The sequence below is a fragment of the Hyla sarda genome, chromosome 5 (assembly GCF_029499605.1).
Source record: "Hyla sarda isolate aHylSar1 chromosome 5, aHylSar1.hap1, whole genome shotgun sequence".
Classification (NCBI taxonomy): Eukaryota; Metazoa; Chordata; class Amphibia; order Anura; family Hylidae; genus Hyla; species Hyla sarda.
Genome location: NC_079193.1, coordinates 268426702 through 268452699, shown reverse-complemented (window position 1 = coordinate 268452699; position 25998 = coordinate 268426702). Strand labels below are relative to the sequence as shown.

At 42.1% G+C, this 25998-nt stretch overlaps 1 protein-coding gene across 7 annotated transcripts in view; it reads right to left on the bottom strand.

The window, feature by feature from the left end:
• GREB1L (GREB1 like retinoic acid receptor coactivator) overlaps window positions 1-25998 on the bottom strand; it is a 134748-nt gene that overhangs the window by 77844 nt on the left and 30906 nt on the right. Inside the window, exon 2 of one of the 7 annotated variants that reach the window (XM_056521682.1) lies at window positions 13804-13862. The exons of the other annotated variants lie outside the window; for them this stretch is intronic. The gene's annotated coding sequence lies outside the window, so the exon portion shown is untranslated. The remainder of the gene's footprint in view (window positions 1-13803; window positions 13863-25998) is intronic. 7 annotated transcript variants of the gene reach the window in all.

Genomic DNA, 25998 nt, shown 5'->3' with positions numbered 1-25998 from the left:
TAAATGACTAATAATACTATTATAATAAATTACACTTGTACCACGGAATTGAAAACCAGAAACCAGCTCCTTTAATACACTCTCAAAATCCTTCAATGAACTTGCCATCAAACTTGCATAGCTTTGTGCCCTATGAAACAGTTATACATCAAATGTCAGGCAAGAATAAGATGCCAAAAATTATTTTTCAAGGTAAACAAAAGCAGGCAAGAATCTCCTGAGAGGGATAATGACTGTAGGCAATGTGCATGCCACATCAAACCATAAAAGCCAATGTGAACAGAAGCAGTGTCAGGAAAAATGTGTACAGCAGAGGCAAAAGGGCTAAAGCATTAACCTCCCAAAAAGAAAAAAAAAAAACATGTAGAGTGGACAAAGGGGAGATGGATTTAACAAGGTGAAACTCTGACATTACAGCAGCAACTAACTCAGATACTGGCCCTCATTTACTAATCTAAACCCGACCTCTTTTGTCAGGTTTTTTTGTCGCATCTTTGTCTGCGCCATGTCGCAGACATCATGCGCCAGTCTGCGACAGGATGCGACCTTTATAAAGGTTTCCAACCCGAATTTGTTGAATTGTTGTGGATTTTTTCCCGACAGCTCAGAGGAGTTGGAAACCAAAACCAACAAAACCCACGTGCGACAAACAGGATGCCACATAATAATAAATACCAGGGGAAAAAAGCAGTCGGGTAAGAAAGCAAGATAGACTTACAACCCGATTTTCTTAGTAAATGAGGGCCACTGTCACTATTTACAGTACACTAAACTTTAAGTTTTTTATATGTTTGCACTTTTGTTTTTTCCACCTCACCTTCTAAAAATCCTAACGCTTTTAATTTCCCCCCTACAGACCTATATGAGGGCTTATTTTTTGTGCCACCAATTGTACTTCGTGAGGACATCATTTTACCACAAAATCTAAGACGAAAAAACAAAAGCAAAAAATAATTGTTTTATTTTTCAGCCTGGGCCAATGGAAAAAATTAAGTTTGACTGAACAACCCCATGAGTAGTCCGGCGCGCACTTTTTTCCTTTTATCCTGTCCGTGCTGCAAAATAAAAGAAAACACACTTTCTCTTACCTGCCAACGAGCCCCCGGAGCTCTGGTACACTCCGGTACAGGTGTTTGGTCCCCGGGCTGTATTCTTCTTACTTCCTGTTAGCCCGACACGTCACACGGAGCTTCAGCCTATCACCAGCCGAGGCGGGACATCGCTGCGGCCGGTGATAGGCTGAAGCTCCATGTGACGTGCCGGGCTGGGCTAACAGGAAGTAAGAAGAATACAGCCCAGGGACCGAACACCTGTACCGGAGTGTACCGGAGCTCCGGGGGCTCGTTGGCAGGTAAGAGAAAGTGTGTTTTCTTTTATTTTGCAGCCCGGACAGGATAAAAGGAAAATAGTGCGCGCCGGAGTACTCCTTTAAGTCCCAGTTCAAGGATCCCTATTGAATACCTCTAATATATCTAGAACATAAAAAAGCTCCTTGTGCATGTTCCTACCCTTTAGCTAGCTAATACTTGAATCTCATTGCTATAGATATACAAGTCATGGCCGTAAATTTTGGCACCCCTGAAATTTTTCTAGAAAATTAAGCATTTCTCACAGAAAAGGATTGCAGTATCACATGTTTTGCTATACACATGTTTATTCCCTTTGGAACTAAACCAAAAAAGGGAGGAAAAAAAGCAAATTGGACATAATGTCACACCAAACTCCAAAAATGGGCTGGACAAAATTATTGGCACCCTTTCAAAATTGTGTATAAATAAGATTGTTTCAAGCATGTGATGCTCCTTTAAACTCACCTGGGGCAAGTAACAGGTGTGGGCAATATAAAAATTACACCTGAAAGCAGATGAAAAAGGAGAGAAGTTCACTTATTTGCATTGTGTGTCTGTGTGTGTGCTACACTGAGCATGGACAACAGAAAGAGGAGAGGAGAACTGTGAGGACTTGAGAACCAAAATTGTGGAAAAATATCAATAATCTCTAGGTTACAAGTCCATCTCCAAAGATGTAGATTTGCCTTTGTCCACAGTGCACAACATCATCAAGCAGTTTGCAACCCATGGCACTGTGGTTAATCTCCCTGGGCATGGACGGAAGAGAAACATTGATGAAAGGTGTCAACGCAGGATAGTCCAGATGGTTGATAAGCAGCCCCAAACAAGTTCCAAATATTTTCAAGCTGTCCTGCAGGCTCAGGGATCATCAGTGTCAGCACTAACTATCCGTCGACATTCATAAATGAAACGCTATGGTAGGAGACCCAGGAGGACCCCACTGCTGACACAGAGACATAAAAAAGCAAGACTACATTTTGCGAAAATGAACTTGAGTAAGCCAAAATCCTTCTGGGAAAAGGTCTTGTGGACAGATGAGACCAAGATAGAGCTTTTTGGTAAAGCACATCATTCTACAAAGAACAGAACACAGTACCTACAGTGAAATATGGTGGAGGTTCAATGTTTTGGGGTTGTTTTGCTGCCTCTGGCACTGGGTGCCTTGAATGTGTGCAAGGCATCATGAAATCTGAGGATTACCAACGGATTTTGGGTTGCACTGTACAGCCTAGTGTCAGAAAGCTGGGTTTGCGTCCGAGATCTTGGGTCTTCCAGCAGGACAATGACCCCAAACATACATCAAAAAGCCCCCAGAAATGGATGGCAACAAAGCGCTGGAGAGTTCTGAAGTGGCCAGCAAGAAGTATCTATCTTTATCTATCTCCAATAAAGAGGTGTCCCAACATTTCACAAAGGCTTCGTGTGTAAGCTTAAGAAGACTTTGTAGTAATTAAAATAGGGTTTACTTAAAATAACATTCAACTTCTCTAAGTGGCAGCATATAGGACAAAAACAAATATCAGCTGAATATCAGCTAATTCTGCAGCTTTAGTAATTGCATTGTAATATGGCAGAACAAAGTTGTACAGTTAATCGAGGGAATTCTAGGTTTCGTATGATTAATTGGTGCCTGCACAAAAGGCCTATTTGTTTGGAGCTGCCATCAAAAAAAGCCATTAGTTACTATTATGTTATTCATTCACTATTTTGATTAATATCTTACTAATGTGCCAGGGATTGCCTAGATAAGAAGGGACACAGCGGCATAGATCTTAGGGCTGTGCATAATGTTAAAGAGTCATTTGGACAACATGTGCCTATTAAGAGAATGACATATGCTTCTCTCCATTGTCAAATCTAATGCTTCTTGACTGTGACATTGATTCTTGAATGATACACTATAAGGGTATGTTCACATGTACATGATCTGCTGCATATTTTTGCAGCAGATATTGTGCAGCTGATTTTGCTAACCATTAACTTCAATAGGTAGCAAAATCAGCTGCAGAAATATGCAGCAAAAATATGTATTTGTGAACATCCCCTAAGAGATTTTATTCAGTACTACACACAATAAATGTGAAGAGTAATTTTAGAAATTGGCACATATGAATATTAAAACATGAATACCTCACATGGCAACTTCTTGGCAAACTGCTGATGATCTTTTAATGTGTATTTATGTTCAAACAATGTGTGTATGACAGAAATTCTCCTCAGGGAACACTATGTCCTAACAGTACCTGTTGTATGTGGATACCAGGTTTCAGGAAGTGCATATCTCATCTAAGAAAAGCTGGATTAGATATGGGAAATCTAAAAGTATTTAAGTCCCTGGCAAAATTGCTTGCTAGGGACTTTGCTAAGTCCTGTTATCTGCCTGTATTTTTATGGGATAATAGGCAGGTTTGAACCCCTTTCTGGGCCACTCCAGATCAGCACAGGTGCTAAACACAACCTGTCACTGGGCTTTAAAACTAGGTAAGCGCCTGCAAGTGAGGCTCTGAGGAACTGGCACTACTGATGAAGTTTGAATCCAGAGGTTTGAAGACTCAAAATGGGACATGTTAGTAACACATTTGCTGAATGTTTGGTGACTGGTTGTTTTATGTACAGTGGTCCCTCAACATACGATGGTAATCCGTTCCAAATGGACCATCGTTTGTTGAAACCATCGCATGTTGAGGGATCCGTGCAATGTAAAGTATAGGACAATGGTCTACAACCTGCGGACCTCCTGATGTTGCAAAACTACAACACCCAGCATGCCCGGACAGCCGTTGGTTGTCCTGGCATGCTGGGTGTTGTAGTTTTGCAACATCTGGAGGTCAGCAGGTTGAAGACCACTGTTATTGGAGGTTGTACTCACGTGTCCCTGCTGCTCCGGACCATCACCGCTCGTCACCACTGCCCTGGATGTCACCTTCCATCGCTGTCGCCGCGTCCCTGACGTTCTGGTAAGGCCTCTGCTTCACCGGCATCCGCGCTCTCCGTCATCACGTCGCTACACACGCCGCTCCTATTGGATGATGGGACAGCATGCGCAGCGACGTGATGACGACGATGGAGAGCGCTGACGATGCAGAGGATCCCGGAGAGGACGCGCCGGAGCCCCGAGGACAGGTGAGTGATAGTCAGCGGACCACACGGGGCACCGTAAACGGCTATCCGGTAGCAGCTGAAGCAGTCTGCGCTGCCGTAAAGCCGTTTATGCGACGGCCCCGACATACAAAAGCATCGTATGTTGATGCTGCCTTTAACATGCGATAGCCTCTGAGAGGCCATGTTGAAATTATCGTATGTCGGGGCCATCATGGGTCGAGGGGTCACTGTATTGTCAGCAGATTAATTTTGTGCTTTCATGCCTGGGTTTGAATGCTATATTTTCTTTTTTGTTTGCTGAAAAATAAAAAACAGCCCTTACCGCTTAGCCAATCACTGGCCACACTGGTGTCCTATTGGCTGACCAGACAGATCTTTCTCCAGCTTCTCACCTCAGAGCAGACTGAAGTGAGGAGCAGCTGCAGACAAGAAAAAGGTGCAGCAGGAGCTGAGGGGGCAGGTAAGTATCTTTTTTTTTTTACTTACACTATATAGACTCCAGCCACCAATTGTATTTCATAAGTAGCAGTAGCAGGGTGAGGCAAAATAGCTGGTCGTCTTCCCCTCTTACCACATGGCTCATTTGCCCTGCTAAACACCCGGCTACGGTCCCAGAATGCTGCAATGTGACCAGCCATTTTACACATGGATTTGTGTGAAGCAGAAGTCACTTTCTCTATGTAAAACTATGAGAGGCATTCCACAGATAGCAGAATTGCAATGTCAAACCCAGTCAAAAAAATATGTTTTTAAAGCTGATTTACAGAAGCCAAAACTCTCAAGGTTCAGTGTGTTTACCTGAAACCTTTATTTCTAAACCTTATCTTGCGTCAAGAAATGTATCAAGGGAAAGGCTATTTTGTCTACCCTATCAAAAGACTAAATTCTGTTCTAACCTTGTGAGCAAGACTGTCATATAAACAAATTATATGGAGAGATGAAGCCTGTCTTAGACACAAGCACACAAGGAAGTTACATACATCAAATTTTTTAGCCATGGAAATAGATACAGCCATGTTTCTAGCAGCATTTGCTGATTCTTTGAGGACAAGAAGTTTGTAAAACATACATTTAGGAAAATGAAGTCCAAGGATAAATGTGACCCAAGGACAGTGAGATCATGCTCAGAATATTATACAATAATAGCTGCAAAACGTAAACCAAATTATTACCAGTGAGCTGTGACTTTTGCTTTTTTTTTTTTTTTTTTAACTTTCATTTGGTTGATGTTTCTAATATATTAAAGCGGTACTCCACTGGAAAACATTTCTTTTTTTAAATGAACTGGTGCCAGAAAGTTAAACAGATTTGTAAATGACTTCTATTAAAAAATCTTAATCCTTCCTGTACTTATTAGCTGCTGAATACTACACTGGAAATTATTTTCCGTTCTAAACACAGAGCTGTCTGCTGACATCACGAGCACAGTGCTCTCTGCTGACATCTCTGTCCATTTTAAGAACTGTCCAGAATAAAAGCAAATCCCCATAGCAAACATATTTAGTTGTAAGCTTGCACTTATTTTTTGGTGTAGGATTAAAGGGGTACTGCAGGGAACTAAACCCATAGCCCATCCTTTCCCTCTCACCAACCTATGCATTTGTCTAAATATCATTCATTAGCTTTATATAGCAGTTTCCCTTTTTCAGCTGTCACTAACAGGCAGGAAATGAGAGAAAAATGTAATTCTCAAATCCACCTTGTCTTGGTGTAAACCCCTCACTAAGACTAGCCCCACCCTTCAGGACACCACCACCTGATTTCTGTCTGATTTTTGTTTGGTCTAGAGCCTTGGCAGTACAGCTACACATCCCCTCCCCTCCCTGTTTGAGAGCTTGTGAGAGAAAAGCAGTGAAGATTCATAGTCACAACTGAGCGGCTGCAATTTTTCTGCTGAAAATGTTATCACTGACTTCAGTGGCTATTCAGAGCCCAGCATGATTTATTGCTGGAGGAAGGATAGTCTGAAAGAAAAGACAAATAAAGTGTGTGTGAGCTGCAGTGTAAGCCATTACACAGAGCTGCACTGACTTCTGGGAGTTGTAGTCTGTGCTGCAAACAAGGAAAAAGTATTTAGGAGACATCAGGGGCCAACGGAGCTGACAAAACCCTGGAGTACCCCTTTAAGTTACAGTTACAACTAGGGCTGCATGATATTAGGAAAATGTGCGCTTGCGATATGCGATACGATATAATAAACAAAATGGTGAAATCCCAACATTTCATGTCCAATCGCCTCCATTTCACATCTACCTACCCATTTTATGCCCACCGCCTATTTCACATCTCCCCCTTGTCACATTCCTCCACCCCCCCCCCCCCCCCCTCGTCACATTCTTGTATTCTTGTACTGCAGCAATACACTGGGTTTCCCGGGCGGATTTCAAATCTTCCGCGGGACCCGGGAAACCTAGTGTATTGCTGCAGTACAAGACCTTTCCCCATCAGTAAATCACTGGCTGACACATGACACCACTGCGGCCAGAGATTGGCCGAAAAGGCAAAAGTCCTACTGCCTTTACTAAGAAGAGAGGAAACTCCGTAGCGCACGAGACGAATCTGCAGGGACCGGGACTAGGTGAGCAGAAGGTTTTTATATTTTTCTCCCTGCACCCTTAGCTCAGTATTTTTCTAGCTGGGTGCCTCCAGCTGTTGTGAAACTACTACTCCCAGCATGCCCAGACAGCCTTTGCCGGTCCGGGCATGCTAAGAGTTGTAGTTTTGCAACAACTGGAGGCCCCACGGTTGGGAAACAATGACTTCGTATTTAAATTAGTTTTTACCTGCTCTGGCCGGACCCCGCCAAGGGAGCCAGCCTGAGCAGATAATGGCATGTTTTCCCAGGGGACCGTATCGCTATATCTCAAAAATCACCATTTGATTGCTTTTGGGATATATCGTGCAGCCCTAGTTACAACTAGTTTTCATTTTTGGAGTTGTACATTTTTTTTAATTCAAACAATATTATTCACACAATAGAGCATAAACCAAGTGTAAACAAACAGACAAAAACATCAAAAGGATACACAGCGACCTGGTTGGTCCAACAAGTGCAACAAAACTTTGGGAAAGAAATGCAAGGAGATCTGTATCGAGGAATGACAGTCTTAGCTTCTTGGAGATGCTTTGTCAAGTACTTTCTGTATTTAGATTGGGCCGTGGGGAACATATAGGAGGGCCGCTTCAGGTGTGCTAGGGATGATGAACTGTGCCACATCAAAGATAGCTTGAAGACCCATACGCCATAAGGACAGGAGCCTAGAGCATTCGCACCATATATAAGTCACCGTCCCCTTGGCAAAATCACAACAGAAACAGGGGCTCGGTACAAATGGGTACCATCGATGGCGAGAGGTCGGCATATGGTACTAATGTGATAGAATTTCGAAAATGGTCTCCTGGGCTCTTGTGGCAATCAATACCTTAGGGGTCAAGTAAAAGCACCTGGCCCATTGATCAGGAGCAAATTGCTTACAAAGTTCTATCTTTAACACCTGGCAGTATCGATCGAACAGAAAGAAAGATCAAATTAGGCCAAGATGGAGTATCGGAAGTAAAAGAAGGCTAAACAAAGTTGTCCAAAGGGTATTCAAAAGTAGCATGACGGGGCCGATTGTCAATCAACTAAAATGTTATGGGGCTTAAGAGAATCTCCAGCTGGGACATGGTAAAAATGGAGAGGACAGGAGAGGGCGATCTGAAAATCCTCCCCATCCCCAGAGGAGGAACCGGATAGGAACTTCAAGTTATGATGTTTGGTTACATCATATAAAATACCATAAAGCTAACCAGCTTACCCAGCTTAACCCCTTAAGGACAGACCCATTTTTTACGCTAATGACCAGGCTTTTTTTTTCAATTTAACATTTCTCTTTAAATGCTAATAACTTTAGAACGCTTTTTCTGAGCTAAGCGAGATATTTTCTTCGTGACAGATTGTACTTTAAGTGGTGCATTTTTGTTGACACATGCAGCATTTTGTGTGAAAAACTTCAAAATATTGTGAAAAACTGGAAACTTGTTATTGCTCTGTGCCTTACATACCCTTTCTTTTGACTTCCTTTACAGATTGTGAGCTTACAGATTGATTGCTCTTTATGCTACTGGTGTATTCTTTTACCTTGCCCTTGACATCTATTTTTTATGCTGATCTGTTTTGTTTGAAAAAGGTTTAAGAAAAATATATTTTAAAAAACTAAACTTTTCTCGCTTTATTTTTTATAATTTTTTTGTGTTCATTGTGCGGTAAAAGTGATGTTATATTTATTCTGTGGGTCAGTACAAGTAAGACGATACCCATTTTATATAGCTTTTTATGTTCTGAGCAAAATTCATTTATTTTTTTTGTTATTTTTCGACAGCCGTAACTTTTTACATTTTTCGCCCAACTCATTGAGTGAGTGCTTATTTTTTGTGGGACAAGCTGTATTTTTATTGGTATCATTTTTGCGATACATGCTACCTTTTGATCTTTAATTCCGCTATTTGCACCAAAATTGGTGAATTTTGCACTTTTTAGTTGTTTTTTTTGTTGCGTTCACCATGCGAGAATTTACATTATAGCTTTCTAGTACACATCATTACGATGTGGCAATATGTATACGATTTGTGTTTTGTTTTTTATACACTTTATACCTTAAAGAACCTTTTATTAGTATTTTTTTCACTTTTTACAGGTTATACTATGCTGCAATACATTTGTACTGCAGCACAGTATGTCCTGATGAGCTGCACAAACTAAAGCCTGTGCGATCCAGCCTCTGGCTGGATCTCACAGGCTTCCGTAGCAGGCATACAGGAGGTCATCATCTGCCCTCCTGCTGCCATAGCATCCAACTACGACCCGCAATAGAATCACGGCGCTGCCGTTTGTGAACAGGGGGAGCACCCCCCCCTGTGAACACCATAGATGCCGTGATCAGGATTGATCACGGCATCAATGGGGTTAATGCTGCAGGAACAAGCGCGATCGCGGCCCAGGCAGCTGCGGGGGGGGCCGCGTCCCGCTGGGGATCACCTGCAGCGCCTCGCGATAAGCAGGAGATCGCTAGGATGTATTTATACGTCCAGTTGCGCTAACAAGCTAGCTACCAATGACAAAGTAAGAGGTAGGTGGAGTGTCCTTAAAAATGATTTCAGGGACTTAGGCCGCAAGCTTAAGGCAAGGACCTCCAAGGTAGTATTTTCTGAAATACTACCAGTACCACGAGCCACACCAGAGAGGCAGCGGGAGATCAGGGAGGTAAACAAGTGGCTCAGAAGCTGGTGTAGGAAGGAAGGGTTTGGGTTCATGGAGAACTGGGCTGACTTCGCTGTCGGTTACCGGCTCTACCGTAGGGACGGGCTGCACCTCAATGGGGAGGGTGCAGCTTTGATTGGGGAGAAGATGGCTAGAAGGGTGGAGGAGTGTTTAAACTAGGGACTTGGGGGGAGGGAACCTACAGCAAAGAGGGGGAAGATAGTGTAGATAGAGAGGTGGGAATTATAAATGTACCTGGGGGTGGAGCGGAGGGAGGGGTTAGAATAGTTAATAGGAATAGGCTTCATAGGAAAATAAAACTTACACCCTTGAATCCCATTAACCCCAATAACATAAAGGATGGAAATGTAAAGTGTATGTTCACAAATGCCAGAAGCCTAGCAAATAAAATGGGGGAGCTTGAGGCCTTGATACTGGAGGAACATATGGATATAGTAGGGGTCACTGAGACATGGCTGGACTCCTCACATGACTGGGCTGTTAATCTGCAGGGGTTTACATTGTTTTGCAAGGATAGAATGAACAGAAAAGGTGGTGGAGTCTGTCTGTATGTAAGAAGTGGTATGAAAGTCAGTGTGAACGATGCCATAGTGTGTGATGATTTTGAGGAGGTGGAATCACTGTGGGTAGAATTACAAAAGGAGGGAAATACTGAAAAAATAGTATTTGGTGTAATCTACAGACCCCCTAATATCACTGAAGAGATAGAAGTTCGGCTTCATAAACAAATAGAGAGGGCCGCCCGGGCAGGTACAGTGGTAATAATGGGAGATTTTAACTATCCAGATATAGATTGGGGTCCGGGGTTGGCTAAAACTACAAAGGGGCGACAATTCCTAAATTTATTGCAGGATAATTTTATGGGCCAGTTTGTGGAGGACCCAACAAGAAGTGATGCCTTGTTGGATCTGATCATTTCCAACAACGCAGAGCTTGTTGGTAATGTAACTGTGCGGGAAAACCTTGGTAATAGCGACCACAATATAGTTACTTTTGACTTAAAATGTAGAAAACAAAGACAGGCGGGGAAGGCAAAAACATATAACTTTAAAAAGGCAAATTTACCTGGGCTGAGAGCTGCACTACAGGACATAGACTGGGGGAGGTGTTGTCAAATACTGATACAGAAGGTAAATGGGACATCTTTAAATCAACTCTAAATAACTATACAGCTAAATATATACCAAAGGGGAACAAATATAAACGATTAAAACGAAATCCTACATGGCTGACACATGATGTTAAAAGAGCAATAAACAACAAAAAAATAGCCTTCAAAAAATACAAATCTGATGGGTCAGCGATAACATTTAAACAGTACAAAGAGCTTAATAAAATCTGTAAAAATGTAATAAAAACAGCAAAAATTAAAAACGAGAGACAGGTGGCCAAAGAAAGCAAAACTAATCCTAAATATTTTTTTAGATATATAAATGCAAAAAAACCAAGGACAGAGCATGTAGGACCCCTTAATAATGATAATGGGGAGGTTGTCACAGGCGATCAAGAGAAAGCGGAGCTACTGAATGGGTTCTTTAGTTCTGTATACACTATGGAAGAAGGAGCTGACATTGGCCAGGTCAGTGCTGGTAACACATCATGTAATGTACTGAACTGGCTTAATGTAGAGATGGTACAAGGTAAGTTAAGTGATATAAATGTAAGCAAATCCCCAGGGCCGGATGGATTGCACCCAAGAGTTCTTAGAGAGGTAAGTTCAGTAATATCTGAACCCCTGTTCATGATATTTAGAGATTCTCTGGTGTCTGGTATTGTGCCAAGGGACTGGCGCAAGGCGAATGTGGCGCCAATCTTCAAAAAGGGCTCTAGGTCTTCCCCAGGAAACTATAGACCGGTAAGTTTAACGTGCATTGTGGGTAAATTGTTTGAAGGACTTATAAGGGATTACATACAGGAATACATAGGGGATAATTGTATTATAAGTGATAGCCAGCATGGGTTTACTAAGGATAGAAGTTGTCAAACCAATCTAATTTGCTTTTATGAAGAGGTGAGTAGAAGCCTTGACAGAGGAATGGCTGTGGATATAGTGTTTCTGGATTTTGCTAAAGCGTTTGATACTGTCCCTCATAGACGTCTGACAGGTAAGTTAAGGTCTTTGGGTTTGGAAATTTTAGTTTGTAACTGGATTGAACACTGGCTCATGGATCGTACCCAGAGAGTGGTGGTCAATGATTCGTACTCTGATTGGTCCCCGGTTATTAGTGGTGTACCCCAAGGTTCAGTACTGGGCCCGCTGTTGTTTAATTTATTTATCAATGATATAGAGGATGGTATTAACAGCTCTGTTTCTGTCTTTGCAGATGACACCAAGCTTTGTAGCACAGTAGTGTCTATAGAGGATGTGCATAAGTTACAAGATGACTTGGATAGACTAAGTGTCTGGGCATCCACTTGGCAAATGAGGTTCAATGTGGATAAATGTAAAGTTATGCATCTGGGTACTAATAACCTGCATGCATCGTATGTCTTAGGGGGGATTAAACTGGCAGAGTCACTGGTAGAGAAGGATCTGGGTGTGCTTGTAGATCACAGACTTCAGAATAGCATGCAATGTCAGGCTGCTGCTTCCAAAGCCGGCAGGATATTGTCATGTATCAAAAGAGGCATGGACTCAAGGGACAGGGACATAATACTCCCCCTTTATAAAGCATTGGTACGGCCTCACCTGGAATATGCTGTTCAGTTTTGGGCACCTGTCCATAAAAGGGACACTGCGGAGTTGGAAAGGGTGCAGAGACGCGCGACTAAACTAATATGGGGCATGGAACATCTTAGCTATGAGGAGCGATTAAAGGAGTTACAATTGTTTAGTCTTGAGAAGAGACGTTTAAGGGGGGGATATGATAAACGTATATAAGTATATTAATGGCCCATACAAAAAATATGGAGAAAAACTGTTCCAGGTTAAACCCCCCCAAAGGACGAGGGGGCACTCCCTCCGTCTGGAGAAGAAAAAGTTTAGTCTCAAGGGGCGACACGCCTTCTTTACCGTGAGGACTGTGAATTTATGGAACGGTCTACCTCAGGAACTGGTCACAGCACGAACAATTAACAGCTTTAAAACAGGATTAGATACATTCATGGAACAAAATAACATTAATACTTATGAAGAAATATAAAATCCCATCCCTTCCCCAATATCGCGCCACACCCCTACCCCTTAATTCCCTGGTTGAACTTGATGGACATATGTCTTTTTTCGACCGTACTAACTATGTAACTATGTAACTCTGCCATGTGCATACGTCCTGAGGCAGGTAGGGGTTAAAGGGGTCATCTAGGATTTAAACAAAAAGAGCAAACCAAAACAGTGCTACACCTATTCTCAACATTGTATGTGTTATTACAATTTGGCTCCATTCACTTCAATGCAATACCTCACTCAAACTAAAGACAAGAACGACAATGTTTAGGGATGAAAGCAGCTATGGTTTTCTTATTCTGGATAAACCCTTTAAAGGGGTACTCTGGCCCTAAGACATCTTATCCCCTATCCAAAGGATAGGGGATAAGATGTCTGATCGCTGGGGACCCCCGCTCTCTCACATGCAGCCCCCACCGCTGCAGCCTCAGAGTCTGCTGGGTCACAACTACGGGGCCGGAGTATCGTGATGTCACGACTCCGCCCCCGTGTTATGTCACGACTCCGCTCCCGCAAAGCATGTCTATGGGATGGGGCGGCTATCGGAAAATTATAACACAAAAAAGGGGGGGGGGAAAGAATTTTGCTCAGAAAAGGAAAAAGAAGGCCCCCTCCCATAGACATGCATTGCGGGGGCTGGGCGTGACAAACGGGGGCAGAGTCGTGAGGTCATGATACTCCGGCCCCATAGTCGTGGCTTAGCAGACTCTGAGGCTGCAGGACTTCTTGAAGCTCCCAGAGGTGGGTGCTGCATGCAAGATAGCGGGGATCCTTTGGATAGGGGATAAGATGTCTTAGGGCCGGAGTACCTCTTTAAGGTTAGATAAACACATACATTTGTGGTGCACTTGTTTGGATATAACTCAGAATGCACCACAAATTAAATAAAATAAAGTTTATCTCCACACTTTTTTTTGACCTACCCTTGTGATTTCCGTTGGACTAAATGAAAGGCATGGCTAGCAGGACACTTCACTAAAATCTGAAAAATACAAAAAAAATAACATACTAAAGTGAGCACAATCTTAATTGTGTAAACACATAGGAGATTTATCAAGCTCCGTAGTAGATTTTTTTTTGGCGTAAAAAAAGTTGCACGTACTTGCGCAAGTGCGACTTTTCTATACATGCTGCGACTTTGCGATTTTTGCTTATTCCAAAGCACTTTTCTGAAATCTGCTCACGTAATTTACATTTTTTTTACTTTGCAGTGGTAATGTATTTATCAAATGCAATACTCGCTATTTATGAAGAAAAAAAGTTGCATCTCCATTTAAAAGTCGCATATGTATTCCAGGTCCAACCTGGCTTACAGAAAGTGCTGCTTAAAAGGACATTAAAGGGGTAGCGCTAAGACATCTTATCCCCTATCCAAAGGTCCCGCTGCTGGATAGGGGATAAGATGTCTTAGCGCCGGAGTACCCCTTTAACACCCACCTTAACAACTGTTCTTGTTCTGTATCATGAAACAAAGCTACTACATTAACCCAGCCAATTTTCAGTGTAGGACCCGGCCATTTTTTGCACATCTGACCACTGTCACTTTAAGCATTAATAACTCTGGGATGCCTTTACCTTTCATTCTGATTCCGAGATTGTTATTGAGTGACATATTCTACTTTATGGTAGTGGTAAATTTTCGTCGATACTTGCATCATTTCTTGGTCGAAAAATTCCAAAATTTCATGAAAAATTTGAAAATTTTGCATTTTTTTTTACCTTTGAAGCTCTATGCTTGTAAGGAAAATAGAAATTCCAAATAAATTATATATTGATTCACACATACAAAATGTCTACTTTATGTTGGCATCATAAAGTTGACATGTTTTTACTTTTGGAAGACATAAGAGGGCTTCAAATTTCAGCAGCAATTTTCAAATTTTTTACAAAACTAAAAAAATCTGTCGGGACCCCGCGATCAGGCATCTTATCCCCTATCCTTTGGATAGGGGATAAGATGTCTTAGCGCTACCCCTTTAATGTCCTTTTAAGCAGCACTTTCTGTAAGCCAGGTTGGACCTGGAATACATATGCGACTTTTAAATGGAGATTCAACTTTGGATATCCTTTGGATAGGGGATAAGATGTCTATGCACCGGAGTACCCTTTAACACCGCACAGGTGTTTTACGACTTTTTGTTAAAGTTGGATGTGTAAATGACAAAAAAAAAAAAAAATGTTTTCACTAAAATGCTGGTTTTATCCCCAAATTTTACATTTTTACAAGGGGTAATAGGAGAAAATGACCTCCAAAATTTATAACCCCATCTCTGATTATGAAAATACCCCATATGTGGACGTCAAGTGCTCTGCTGGCGAACTACAATGCTCAGAAGAGAAGGAGCGCCAATGAGCTTTTGGAGAGTGAATTTGTTTGGAATGGAAGTCAGGGGCCATGTGTGTTTACAAAGCCCCCCCTGTGGTGCCAGAACAGTGGACCCCCCCCACATGTGAACCCATTTTGGAAACTACACCCCACTGGCGTTTGACAGATCTTTGGAACAGTGGGCTGTGCAAATGAAAAATTTAATTTTTCATTTTCACGGACCACTGTTTCAAAAATCTGTCAGACACCTGTGGGGTATAAATGCTCACTGTACCCCTTATTACATTACGTGAGGGGTGTAGTTTCCAAAATGGGGTCACATGCGGGCGGGGTCCGTTGTTCTGGCACTATGGGGGCTTTGTAAACACACGTGGCCTTCAATTCCAGACAAAGCATTGTAGTTCGCCCGCAGAGCACTTTACATCCACATATGTTCTTTCTCAGAAGAAATTGGGTTACAAATTTTGGGGGGCTCTTTTCCTATTTTCCCTTGTGAAAACGAATAATTTAGGGTAACACCAGCATTTTAGTGAAAAAAAATTTTTTCATTATTTTACCATCCAACTTTAACGAAAATTCGTTCAACACCTGTTAAGGCTCACTATACTAGGGCTGGTGCGGTATACCGCTTCATACCGAATACCTTTTTTTTCCCCCCTCACGATATGAATTTTGCCCATACCGCAATACCAGTTGGGCCCCTCCCCCCCTCGAATGAGTGAATTATCTGCCGCAGCGCGCTATTCTGCTCCCCCCCATATGAATTATCAGCTGCGCTGTCCCCACATCTGTTCCCACATCATGTCACCCGCGTGAGCTTCTCTGCTCATCCTCATATGATTTGCGGGCCGCTGGCGCTAGAAATCTGTACTACAAATAACGCTGCAAAAATAAAACAAAACAAACTTTAACTTACCTTCCGACGTGATCCCTCCTCATGGTCCCTCAGCTGCGGTCCTGGGGATGGGAACGTCACAGAGCCGTCAGCCAGCCTATCACTGGCCGCAGCGATGTCCCACCTCGGCCGCTGATAGGCTGAGCCCACTGTCATGTAATGAGCATACATAACAGCGTGCTCAGCCTATCACTGGCCGCAGCGATGTCCCGCCCCGGCCGATGATAGGCTGGCGGCTCTGTGACTTTCCCGTCCCAAGGAAACTGCAAGAGGACCACAGCGCAGGACAGTGAAGACGGTAGCAGAGCAACGGGGGAACGTAGGCAGGTTAGTTCAAGTTTATTTTGTTTATTTTTGCAGCCTGGGAAACGTTATTTGTAGTACAGATTTCTAGCGCTGCGGCCCACAACTCATAGGAGGATGAGCAGAGGAGCACACGCGGGTGACATGATGTGGGGACAGCGCAGCTGATAATTAATTGTGAGGGGGCGGGGGGTGTTGGGAGAGAAGCGGCGTCCAGGTCACATGGGGGGGGCGAGGGGGAATACCGTTAAATACTGTGAAACCGCCATCACTTAGAAAAATACCGTAATACACGTTTTTGCTCATACCGCCCAGTCCTACACTATACCCCTCGTTACATTCTGTGAGGGGTGTAGTTTGCAAAATGGGGTCACATGTGGGTATTTATTTTTTGGCGTTTATGTCAGAACAGCTGTAAAATCAGCCACCCCTGTGCAAATCACCAATTTAGGCCTCAAATGTACATGGTGCGCTCTCAATCCAGAGCATTTTACGCCCACATATGGGGTATTTCCGTACTCAGGAGAAATTGCGTTACAAATTTTGGGGGTCTTTTTTTCCTTTTACCGCTTGTGAAAATAAAAAGTATGGGGCAACACCAGCATGTAAGTGTAAACTTTTTTTTTTTTTTTTTTTTTTTTTTTTTAACACTAACAGGCTGGTGTAGCCCCCAACTTTTCCTTTTCATAAGGGGTAAAAGGAGAAAAAGCCACCAAGAATTTGTAGTGCAATTTCTCCCGAATACGGAAATACCCCATATGTGGCACTAAACTGTTTCCTTGAAATACGACAGGGCTCCGAAATGAGAGAGCGTCATGCGCATTTGAGGACAAAATTAGGGATTGCATAGGGGTGCATACGCCAGTGATTCCTAAACAGGGTGCCTCCAGCTGTTGCTAAACTCCCAGCATGCCTGGACAGTCAGTGGCTGTCCGGAAATTCTGGGAGTAGTTGTTTTGCAGCTGGAGGCTCCGTTTTGGAAACACTGCCGTACAATAAATCTTTAATTTTTATTGGGGGGGGGGGGGTACAGAGTAAGGGGTGTAAATGTAGTGTTTTACCCTTTATTATGTGTTAGTGTAGTGTAGTGTTTTTAGGGTACATTTGCACTGGCAAAGGTTTACAGTGAGTTTCCCGCTAGGAGTTTGCGCTGCGGCGGAAAATTTGCCGCAGCTCAAACTTCAAGCAGAAAACTTACTGTTAACTCGCCCGTGTGAATGTACCCTGTACATTCACATGGGGGGCAAACCTCCTGCTGTTTCAAAACTACAACTCCCAGCATGCACTTACAGACCGTGCATGTTGGGAGTTGTACATTTGCAACAGCTGGAGGCACACTGGATCGAAAACCTTCAGTTAGGTTCTGTTACCTAACTCAGTATTTTCCGACCAATGTGCCTCCAGCTGTTGCAAAACTACAACTCCCAGCATGTACTGATCGCCGAAGGGCTAGATGTAGTTATGCAACAGCTGGAGGTACACAACTACAACTCCCAGCATGCCGAGACAGATGTTTGCTGTTTGGGCATGCTGGGATTTGCAGTTTTGCAACATCTGGAGGGCTACAGTTTAGAGACCACTGTATAGTGGTCTCAAATTGTAGCCCTCCAGATGTTGCTAGGAAACTCACCGGCTTCCGTAGGATCCAGGGAGCCAGCCTCACGTCATCGATGCCCGCCGGAGCTGATCGTCGCCTCCGCTGCCACCAGATGGGTAAGTGGACTTCGGCGCCGGTCCTCTTTGGTTTCCCCGTTCTGCCCGGCCTATTGTGGCTGGGCAGAACGGGGCAACCGAAGGTTAACCCCACCACCCCCGATCTGCTATTGGTCGTCGTGTCTATACGACCAATAGCAGGGATAGGAGGGGTGGCACCCCTGCCACCTCACTCCTATCCCTTCAGGGGGATCGTGGGTGTCTTGGACCACCCTGATCCCCCTTATTTTCCGGGTCACCATAGATCCAGAATTGTGCAAATCCCCGGTGTGAATTCACCGGCGATCGCCGACATGGAGGGGGTCTGATGAAATTCCCACGGACGTACATGTACGTCTTGGTTCCTTAACTACCAGGGTCCCATGACGTACCGATACGACATGTGTCCTGAACAGGTTAATGTTAATTATAAAAAAAAATGATTATATAACCAATAACTCAATTTTAAGGTTGAAAATACACACTGCACACCTTGCTAATTTTAGGACACGTACATGCTGGCGTACCCACTTAATTTTAAAATTAATGTTGTGTTTAAATAGAATAAGGCACAAAATAATTGTGTAAGAAACCCATATGTGGCACAAAAAAATTTTCCTTAAAAAAAAAAAAAATTCATAGTAATACAGCTTAATGCACATTATGGGGTGGGTAACGTACCGTTTATTTTTATTTTTTTGTGGCTTCACTATTGTTTATGTGCTGTTGGTGCTGTGCTGTCTTCATTACTTAAACTCCCGCCTCAGCGCAGCGAGACTCCGCCCACCAATGTCACAAAATGCTGGCTCAAAATTAAACAAAAAAGCCTCCGGAGTATGGATATTCATGGTGCGGCATAGTATGTTTTTAATATTTTTTAATTTCTGAGGAGGGTGGATGGGTTGTTGTGGGATAGTTGGAGTGCAGCTATTTAGTGTCAGGCAGGGTGTCATTCGATGCGGTATGCACCCCCCACCCCCCTCCCCATCACTATCTAGCAATGCTACTGGTAATAAAGGTTAGATAAATAACTTCAGCTATTAACATGTGAAAAATTTTCTGCTTTAACCCCTTAAGGACTCAGCCCATTTTGGTCTTAAGGACTCAGACAATTTAATTTTTACGTTTTCATTTTTTCCTCCTCGCCTTCTAAAAATCATAACTCTTTTATATTTTCATCCACAGACTAGTATGAGGGCTTGTTTTTTCCGCAACCAGTTGTCCTTTGTAATGACATCACTCATTAAATCATAAAATGTATGGCGCAACCAAAAAACACTTTTTGTGGGGAAATTAAAAAGAAAAACGCAATTTTGCTAATTTTGGAAGGTTTCGTTTTCACGCCGTACAATTTATGGTAAAAATTATGTGTGTTCTTTATTCTGAGGGTCAATACGATTAAAATGATACCCATTATTACATACTTTTCTATAAAAAAAAAATCACTAACTTTTTAACCAAATTAGTACGTTTATAATCCCTTTATTTTGATGACCTCTAACTTTTTTATTTTTCCGTATAAGCGGCGGTATGGGGGCTCATTTTTTGCGCCATGATCTGTACTTTTTTTTGATACCACATTTGCATATAAAAAACTTAATACATTTTTTATAATTTTTTTTTAAAATAAAATGTATTAAAAAAGTAGCAATTTTAGACTTTTTTTTTTCGTTCGCGCCGTTCACCGTACGGGATCATTAACATTTTATTTTAATAGTTCAGACATTTACGCACGCGGCGATACCAAATATGTCTATAAAAACAATTTTTACGCTTTTTGGGGGTAAAATAGGAAAAAACGGACGTTTTACTTTTTTATTGGGGGAGGGGATTTTTCACTTTTTTTTTACTTTTACTTTTTTTTTTTTACACTTGAATAGTCCCCATAGGGGACTATTCATAGCAATACCATGATTGCTAATACTGATCTGTTCTATGTATAGGACATAGAACAGATCAGTATTATCGGTCATCTCCTGCTCTGGTCTGCTCGATCACAGACCAGAGCAGGAGACGCCGGGAGCCGGACGGAGGAAGGAGAGGGGACCTCCGTGCGGCGTTCTGAACGATCGGATCCCCGCAGCAGCGCTGCGGGCGATCCGATCATTCATTCAAATCGCGCACTGCCGCAGATGCCGGGATCTGTATTGATCCCGGCACCTGAGGGGTTAATGGCGGACGCCCGCGAGATCGCGGGCGTCGGCCATTGCCGGCGGGTCCCTGGCTGCGATCAGCAGCCGGGATCAGCCGCGCATGACACGGGCATCGCTCCGATGCCCGCGGTTATGCACAGGACATAAATGTACGTCCTGGTGCGTTAAGTACCACCTCACCAGGACGTACATTTACGTCCTGCGTCCTTAAGGGGTTAAAAAATGCTTTTGTAAGCGGGTTTCCCAGGTTTTGCTTACGTGCGATTTATTTATCAAAGTTGTGCGACTATTTAAAAAAAAAAAAATAGGTCGCATGTAAGAAAATTTAAGTTAAAAAAAAAAATTCATATAAAAGCCATACGTTTGAAAAGAATGATAAATCTCCTTCATAGTAACTAACATGTTCCAAATGACTAAATATCTGAGGGCTAAAAATGTTTTAGAAGCTCCTTAAACTAAATTTACAACTGCGGATTTACAACTATGTGTTATTTTTTTTATTATTGTTCTGCTCTATCTTTGGAGCAGAACAAAAAAAATTTAGTAGGTAGAACTGTCTCCAGAATGGTTTTCATCATTTAACTGTACAAAATAGTGCAGCATGCTTCTATTTTCTGTGGTATTTTTGATGAAAGCACCTAAAAGAGTCCCAACACAAATGTGAACCTAAAGGAGTACTCTGCTGAGAACATCTAATCCCCTATTCAAAGAATAGGGGATAAGATGTTACATCGCAGAGGTCCCACGATCTCCGCTGTGGCACTCCTGTCATTTGGTGCACAAAGCAAACTCCGTTCCGTGCCCAATGACTGGCGATGCCAGCTGCCACGCCTTCTCCATTCATGTCTATGGGAGGAGGCGTGACGGCTATGTACTAGCCATCACACCCCCTCCCATATACATGAATGGGGTGGCCTGGCATGACGTCACGAACACGGAAGCTGCAAGCTGCTGGCCCACGACCCCCACAATCTAACATCTTAGGGGGATAAGATAAGGGATAATAGGGGATCACTCCTTTTGTTTTCATTCGTAATTATTTTGTTCTATGTTAAATCTGATTTCTGTTAATGCAATGGGTACAAGTGCTACAGAATATATGATGGTGATATATAAAAATTTTTTTTTTTTTTTATTAAATACCATATTGGTAAGGGTCCATGAGCCGAGTATCGCAACAATCACTACAGGGCCTACAGCACCCATAAGGGTCTTGCCACTAGAATGCTCTCAGAAGGGATGCCCTTGGTCCCCAACAGTCTAGTCAGAGAAGTCTCTAGAAATGTAAAGTGGAAAGGGTATACCGGGCCTTAGAAGCACCACTGCCCCTTAATGTAAGAGATCTTTAGGTTCTGGTTGTAGATTTAAGAGCACAAAGCTGCACATTAACTATTAGGGTCTGTTGACACGTGCATATTTTTTGCTGCAGATTTTGCTGCCCATTGACTTCAATTGGAGGCAAATCTGCAGCAGAACGCACCCTTTGGGTACGTTCACGCGCGAAAAAATTTTTGCGGGTTTTCTGCTGCGTATTTAAAGTGGGCGGGCTCTTCTCAGCTGTCCGCAGCAGATTTTCCGCGCCGGAATGTACACTGCGGAAAATCCACCGCAAGCCCCATTGAAGTCAGTAGGGACTGGCAGATTTTCCGCAGCGTAAATTCCACAACGGAAAATCTGCTGCGGACAGCCGAGAAGAGCCCACCCACTTTCAAATATGCAGCGGAAAACCAGCTAAAAAATCAGTGCGTGTGAACGTACCCTTAGAGTATGTTCACACATGCAAATTTTCTGTTGCAGATTTGCTGTCACAGATTTTGCTACCCATTGAAGTCAATTGGCAACAAAATCTGCAGCAAAAATACGCACATGTGAATGCACCCTTAGGGTGCGTTCACACAGGCAGATCTTGTTGCTGATTATCTGCAGCTGATTTTGATACCCATTGACTTAAATGAGTCCACAGCACATCTGCAAATACTTAATTTTTGCAGATTCCCTGCGGACCCATTAGTCATTAGGAAGGAAAATCAGATGTGGAAAATTCACAACAAAATCCTGTAAAGGTAGAGGCCTCAAACAAACTAATGCCTGACCTGCAAACCCCAATTTTAATTGCATAAAATTATATAATTAAAATATACACACACTGTGTATATATATATATATATATCCCTAAAAGAGCACAGAACTACATACGTACCACAATGCTAGTAGTTTCAGCTGCATTCATTCTCAACATAATCAATTCCACAAATAAAAGACAAGAAATCCATTTGCACTATTCTCTGAAGACTTGCATTCTGCCATGATAAGGGGCCCAGCCTTACCACCAACATGAACACAGTCACAGATGGCCAACAAGGTCAAAGTATATTGCGTCTGAGAAAACAGTAGGCTTTCACAAGCACCTTAATGATTCCAAGCCAGCAACAACTGTAATCTAATCCTGCCATTCATGGACCCACATGAGCATTTTACCCTTCGACACGTGCTCCACACTTCACCTGCTGGTCCAGTTATTAGTATTTAGTAAAATGTAAAGAAAATGCACAAAGACCTTTGGCCCAGGGCCACAGCCCTTCATTTAGTAAAGACATCTCCCTAAATACCCAGACTTCCTCTTTGTTGTTCCTCACACTTTCATCCATTATTTACCACTGAAGCCTCAGCGGCTGCTAATCTGTTGTGTTTGATTAGTTTCGAGAATGTCTAAGCTCATTCCTCAGAGAGATCTAGTACTAGGGTAATATTTGCCACACACAGAGTATTACAATACATTGCTGACTGATGTCAAAGGACAGATGGTTCTTACAATGAATAAAAAACAAAACAATATACTTAAATGAAGTGGATTCTTTTCTTCAAGCAATACTTTTATATTATATTAATGTAAGCAACCTTGAGCAAAATGACTAAAAGTAATATAATAATAATTTACATATAGGCAAACTGTGCACTCAACCATAAAAAGATATAAATTACTCCTAAATGAAAACTAAGGAAACTACTAAAACCAAGATATCGACTATTGACATATCAAACAACATAAAATGAGGAAGGACCACCTTGGATAAGAAACTATGTGATGGTCTCACTTTTCAGGGGCCTTAGAATATAACATGCAATCCATCTTTGTTCTTTTCCAATGTAAACTGCTTACTCTTGATTTCCAAGAGCATCGCCTTGTCTGTTCCCTGACCTTCTCAGTCACCAAATCCTTTCTAGCAGTCCCATTTGCTGGAAGCAGTTCACTCCAAAGTCATCCATCTTACAATGCCTGGAGTGACAGATGCTCTTCTATAGAGCATACAGTGGTGAGTGAGGACCAGATAACATCTCCAGGAACTGCAGCCTTTGGTTGTCCTGAATGACATGAGCACCATAAACCTTTCAAAGGGAAGAAATAAACAATGGCAAATAAGCCATAACAAATCAAAGCCAGATAATCTGGTCACTATACCACTGAAAGTCAACTTATAATAACAAGTGCTACATGATGACCACTTCCCACAATATATAAATATAGGAGGTGCACAATAAGAGAAGGCCTCATTGTTACGACCAGTTAAAGAAAAATTATCAAAAACATACCCCAGACAACCGATAGCATATGCAACCTCAGCAAATGAGATGTGTAGGCCACCTCACCGGCATTCTGATCAGTAAAGAACTTTTTATCACCAAGAATTTCTAGTTTATCAGTTGATAGTAAACGCATTGTGGCTTCCTAAAGCTAAAGATACACACACCCCTTGTAATCACGCTGTACACATTTTTTGTTAGCACCTACTTGGAAGAACACAGGTTTTTGAAGAGACTGTGTACTCTGCTGGGCTTTGTGAGGTGGCAGTGAAAACTGTAAGGAGGCGATACAAGTGTGCATCTAGTCACTAATGGGATAGGGGAACTAATGGGTCTCAGCTTTATATGTTGCATGTAATACCACTTGAAAACAGTCGTAACACATCAGGAATAAGAGTGAATAACTTCAAGTGAGTTACATATAAAAATATTTTAAAAAGTTATGGCTAGAAAAGTGTGGTAAATTGAGGACTGAGGAGAGAGAAAAGAAAACCCATTAAATGTTGAAGAAAAAGTTAAGTATTGCCATCATGAAGTCAATATGACCCGACAGAACCAAACAATACTCTCTCCTAGATTTCCCTGTGTTCACATTCACAACGATGACACCTACCAAACCAATGACCTTTGGATTACAGCTTTTTCAAGCAACTTAACCTATAGTTCATATGCACATAACAGAAGAAACTTATCCCTCAGTCAACAAGTACAGATTCACACCAACAGAAAAGCAAAATACACCCACGTCGAGTTCCGTATTGCCTGGATGAACAAAAACAAAAGGCTTCACCAAGTCCAGATCACAGGAGGAGAAATCCAGACAGGAAAACACATCCATCATTACTACACAATGAAAGTATTCTTACTTCTCTCTTCTACAGTTATATTGGGATGGAAAAAAAAGTCAAGAACATTCAATGCCACTTCTTAGGGTAAGTTTAAAGGGGTACTCCCATGGAAAACTTTTTTTTTTTTTAAATCAACTGCTGCCAGAAAGTTAAACGGATTTGTAAGTTACTTCTATTAAAAATTTTTAATCCTTTCAGTACCTTTTAGCGGCTGTATACTACAATAGAAATGCGTTTTTTTTTTTGTATTTCTCTGATATCACGGCCACAGTGCTCTCTGCTGACCTCTGCTGACCCTTTTTGGAACTGTCCAGAGCAGAGAAAATCCCCATAGCAAACATATGCTGCTCTGGACAGTTCCTAAAATGGACAACAGAGGTCAGCAGAGAGCACTATGGTCGTGACATCAGAGCATTATCTCTGTAGTATACAGCCCATAAAATGTATGGGAAGGATTAAGATTTTTTAATACAAATAAATTACAAATCTGTTTAACTTTCTGGTACCAGTTGATTAAAAAAAAAAAAGTTTTACACGGGAGTACCCCTTTAAGCAAGGTTGTTGTGCCATATCAAAAAACGAAACAGAAAAAGAAAAAAAAAATTAGCATGCTGCATTTTTTTCTGATCTTAGCAGGATTGGTGCCATGCGCCGTTTGATCTTATGGTGCACCGAAAGGGATGCAGGGCGCAATGCATTTAGGTTCTTGCCTCAGGCAAGATGGCTCCCTATAAATGTAAACAAACTCTTACTTCTTAATCTTACATTCACATACACAAACTTAGATGGCCAGCTTCTTCAATGCTCATTTGTGTCACAAAGTGTCCATTTGGCAAAGTTCCATCAGGATCACATTTTTAACAGGTAAGACAGATTTAGACTGTCTTGTTTTTCAGTCCTGTCAAAAAACAAGATCCTGTTGGATCTTTTTTTTGTATAGTGTATAGGTAAGACAAGAGGATGCCTTAGGATGGTCATCGCAACACATTTCATGATGCAAAAATATTAAGTGAACCATCCCAAGATCAGGGTAAGACCAACTTTAAGCTCTGTCTCACATCTAGTCGCGTTTAGTTTTTATTAGTAAAGTAGTTTTGTTACTGAAGTCTAGTGGTGAAAGATGCCCTAAAAATGACAAACCTATATGCTGGGGACAATAATAATGCATTGCATGTAGATAACTTTCAGTCCCCCTTTGAAACACCAGTAAAAGCAAACCACTGTGGCCAAATTATACCAATTAAGATGCCATGTAAACCTGACCTAAACATGTGTAAAAACAGATCTGGATACAAGGCAGCATGGGGTTGTAATCAACA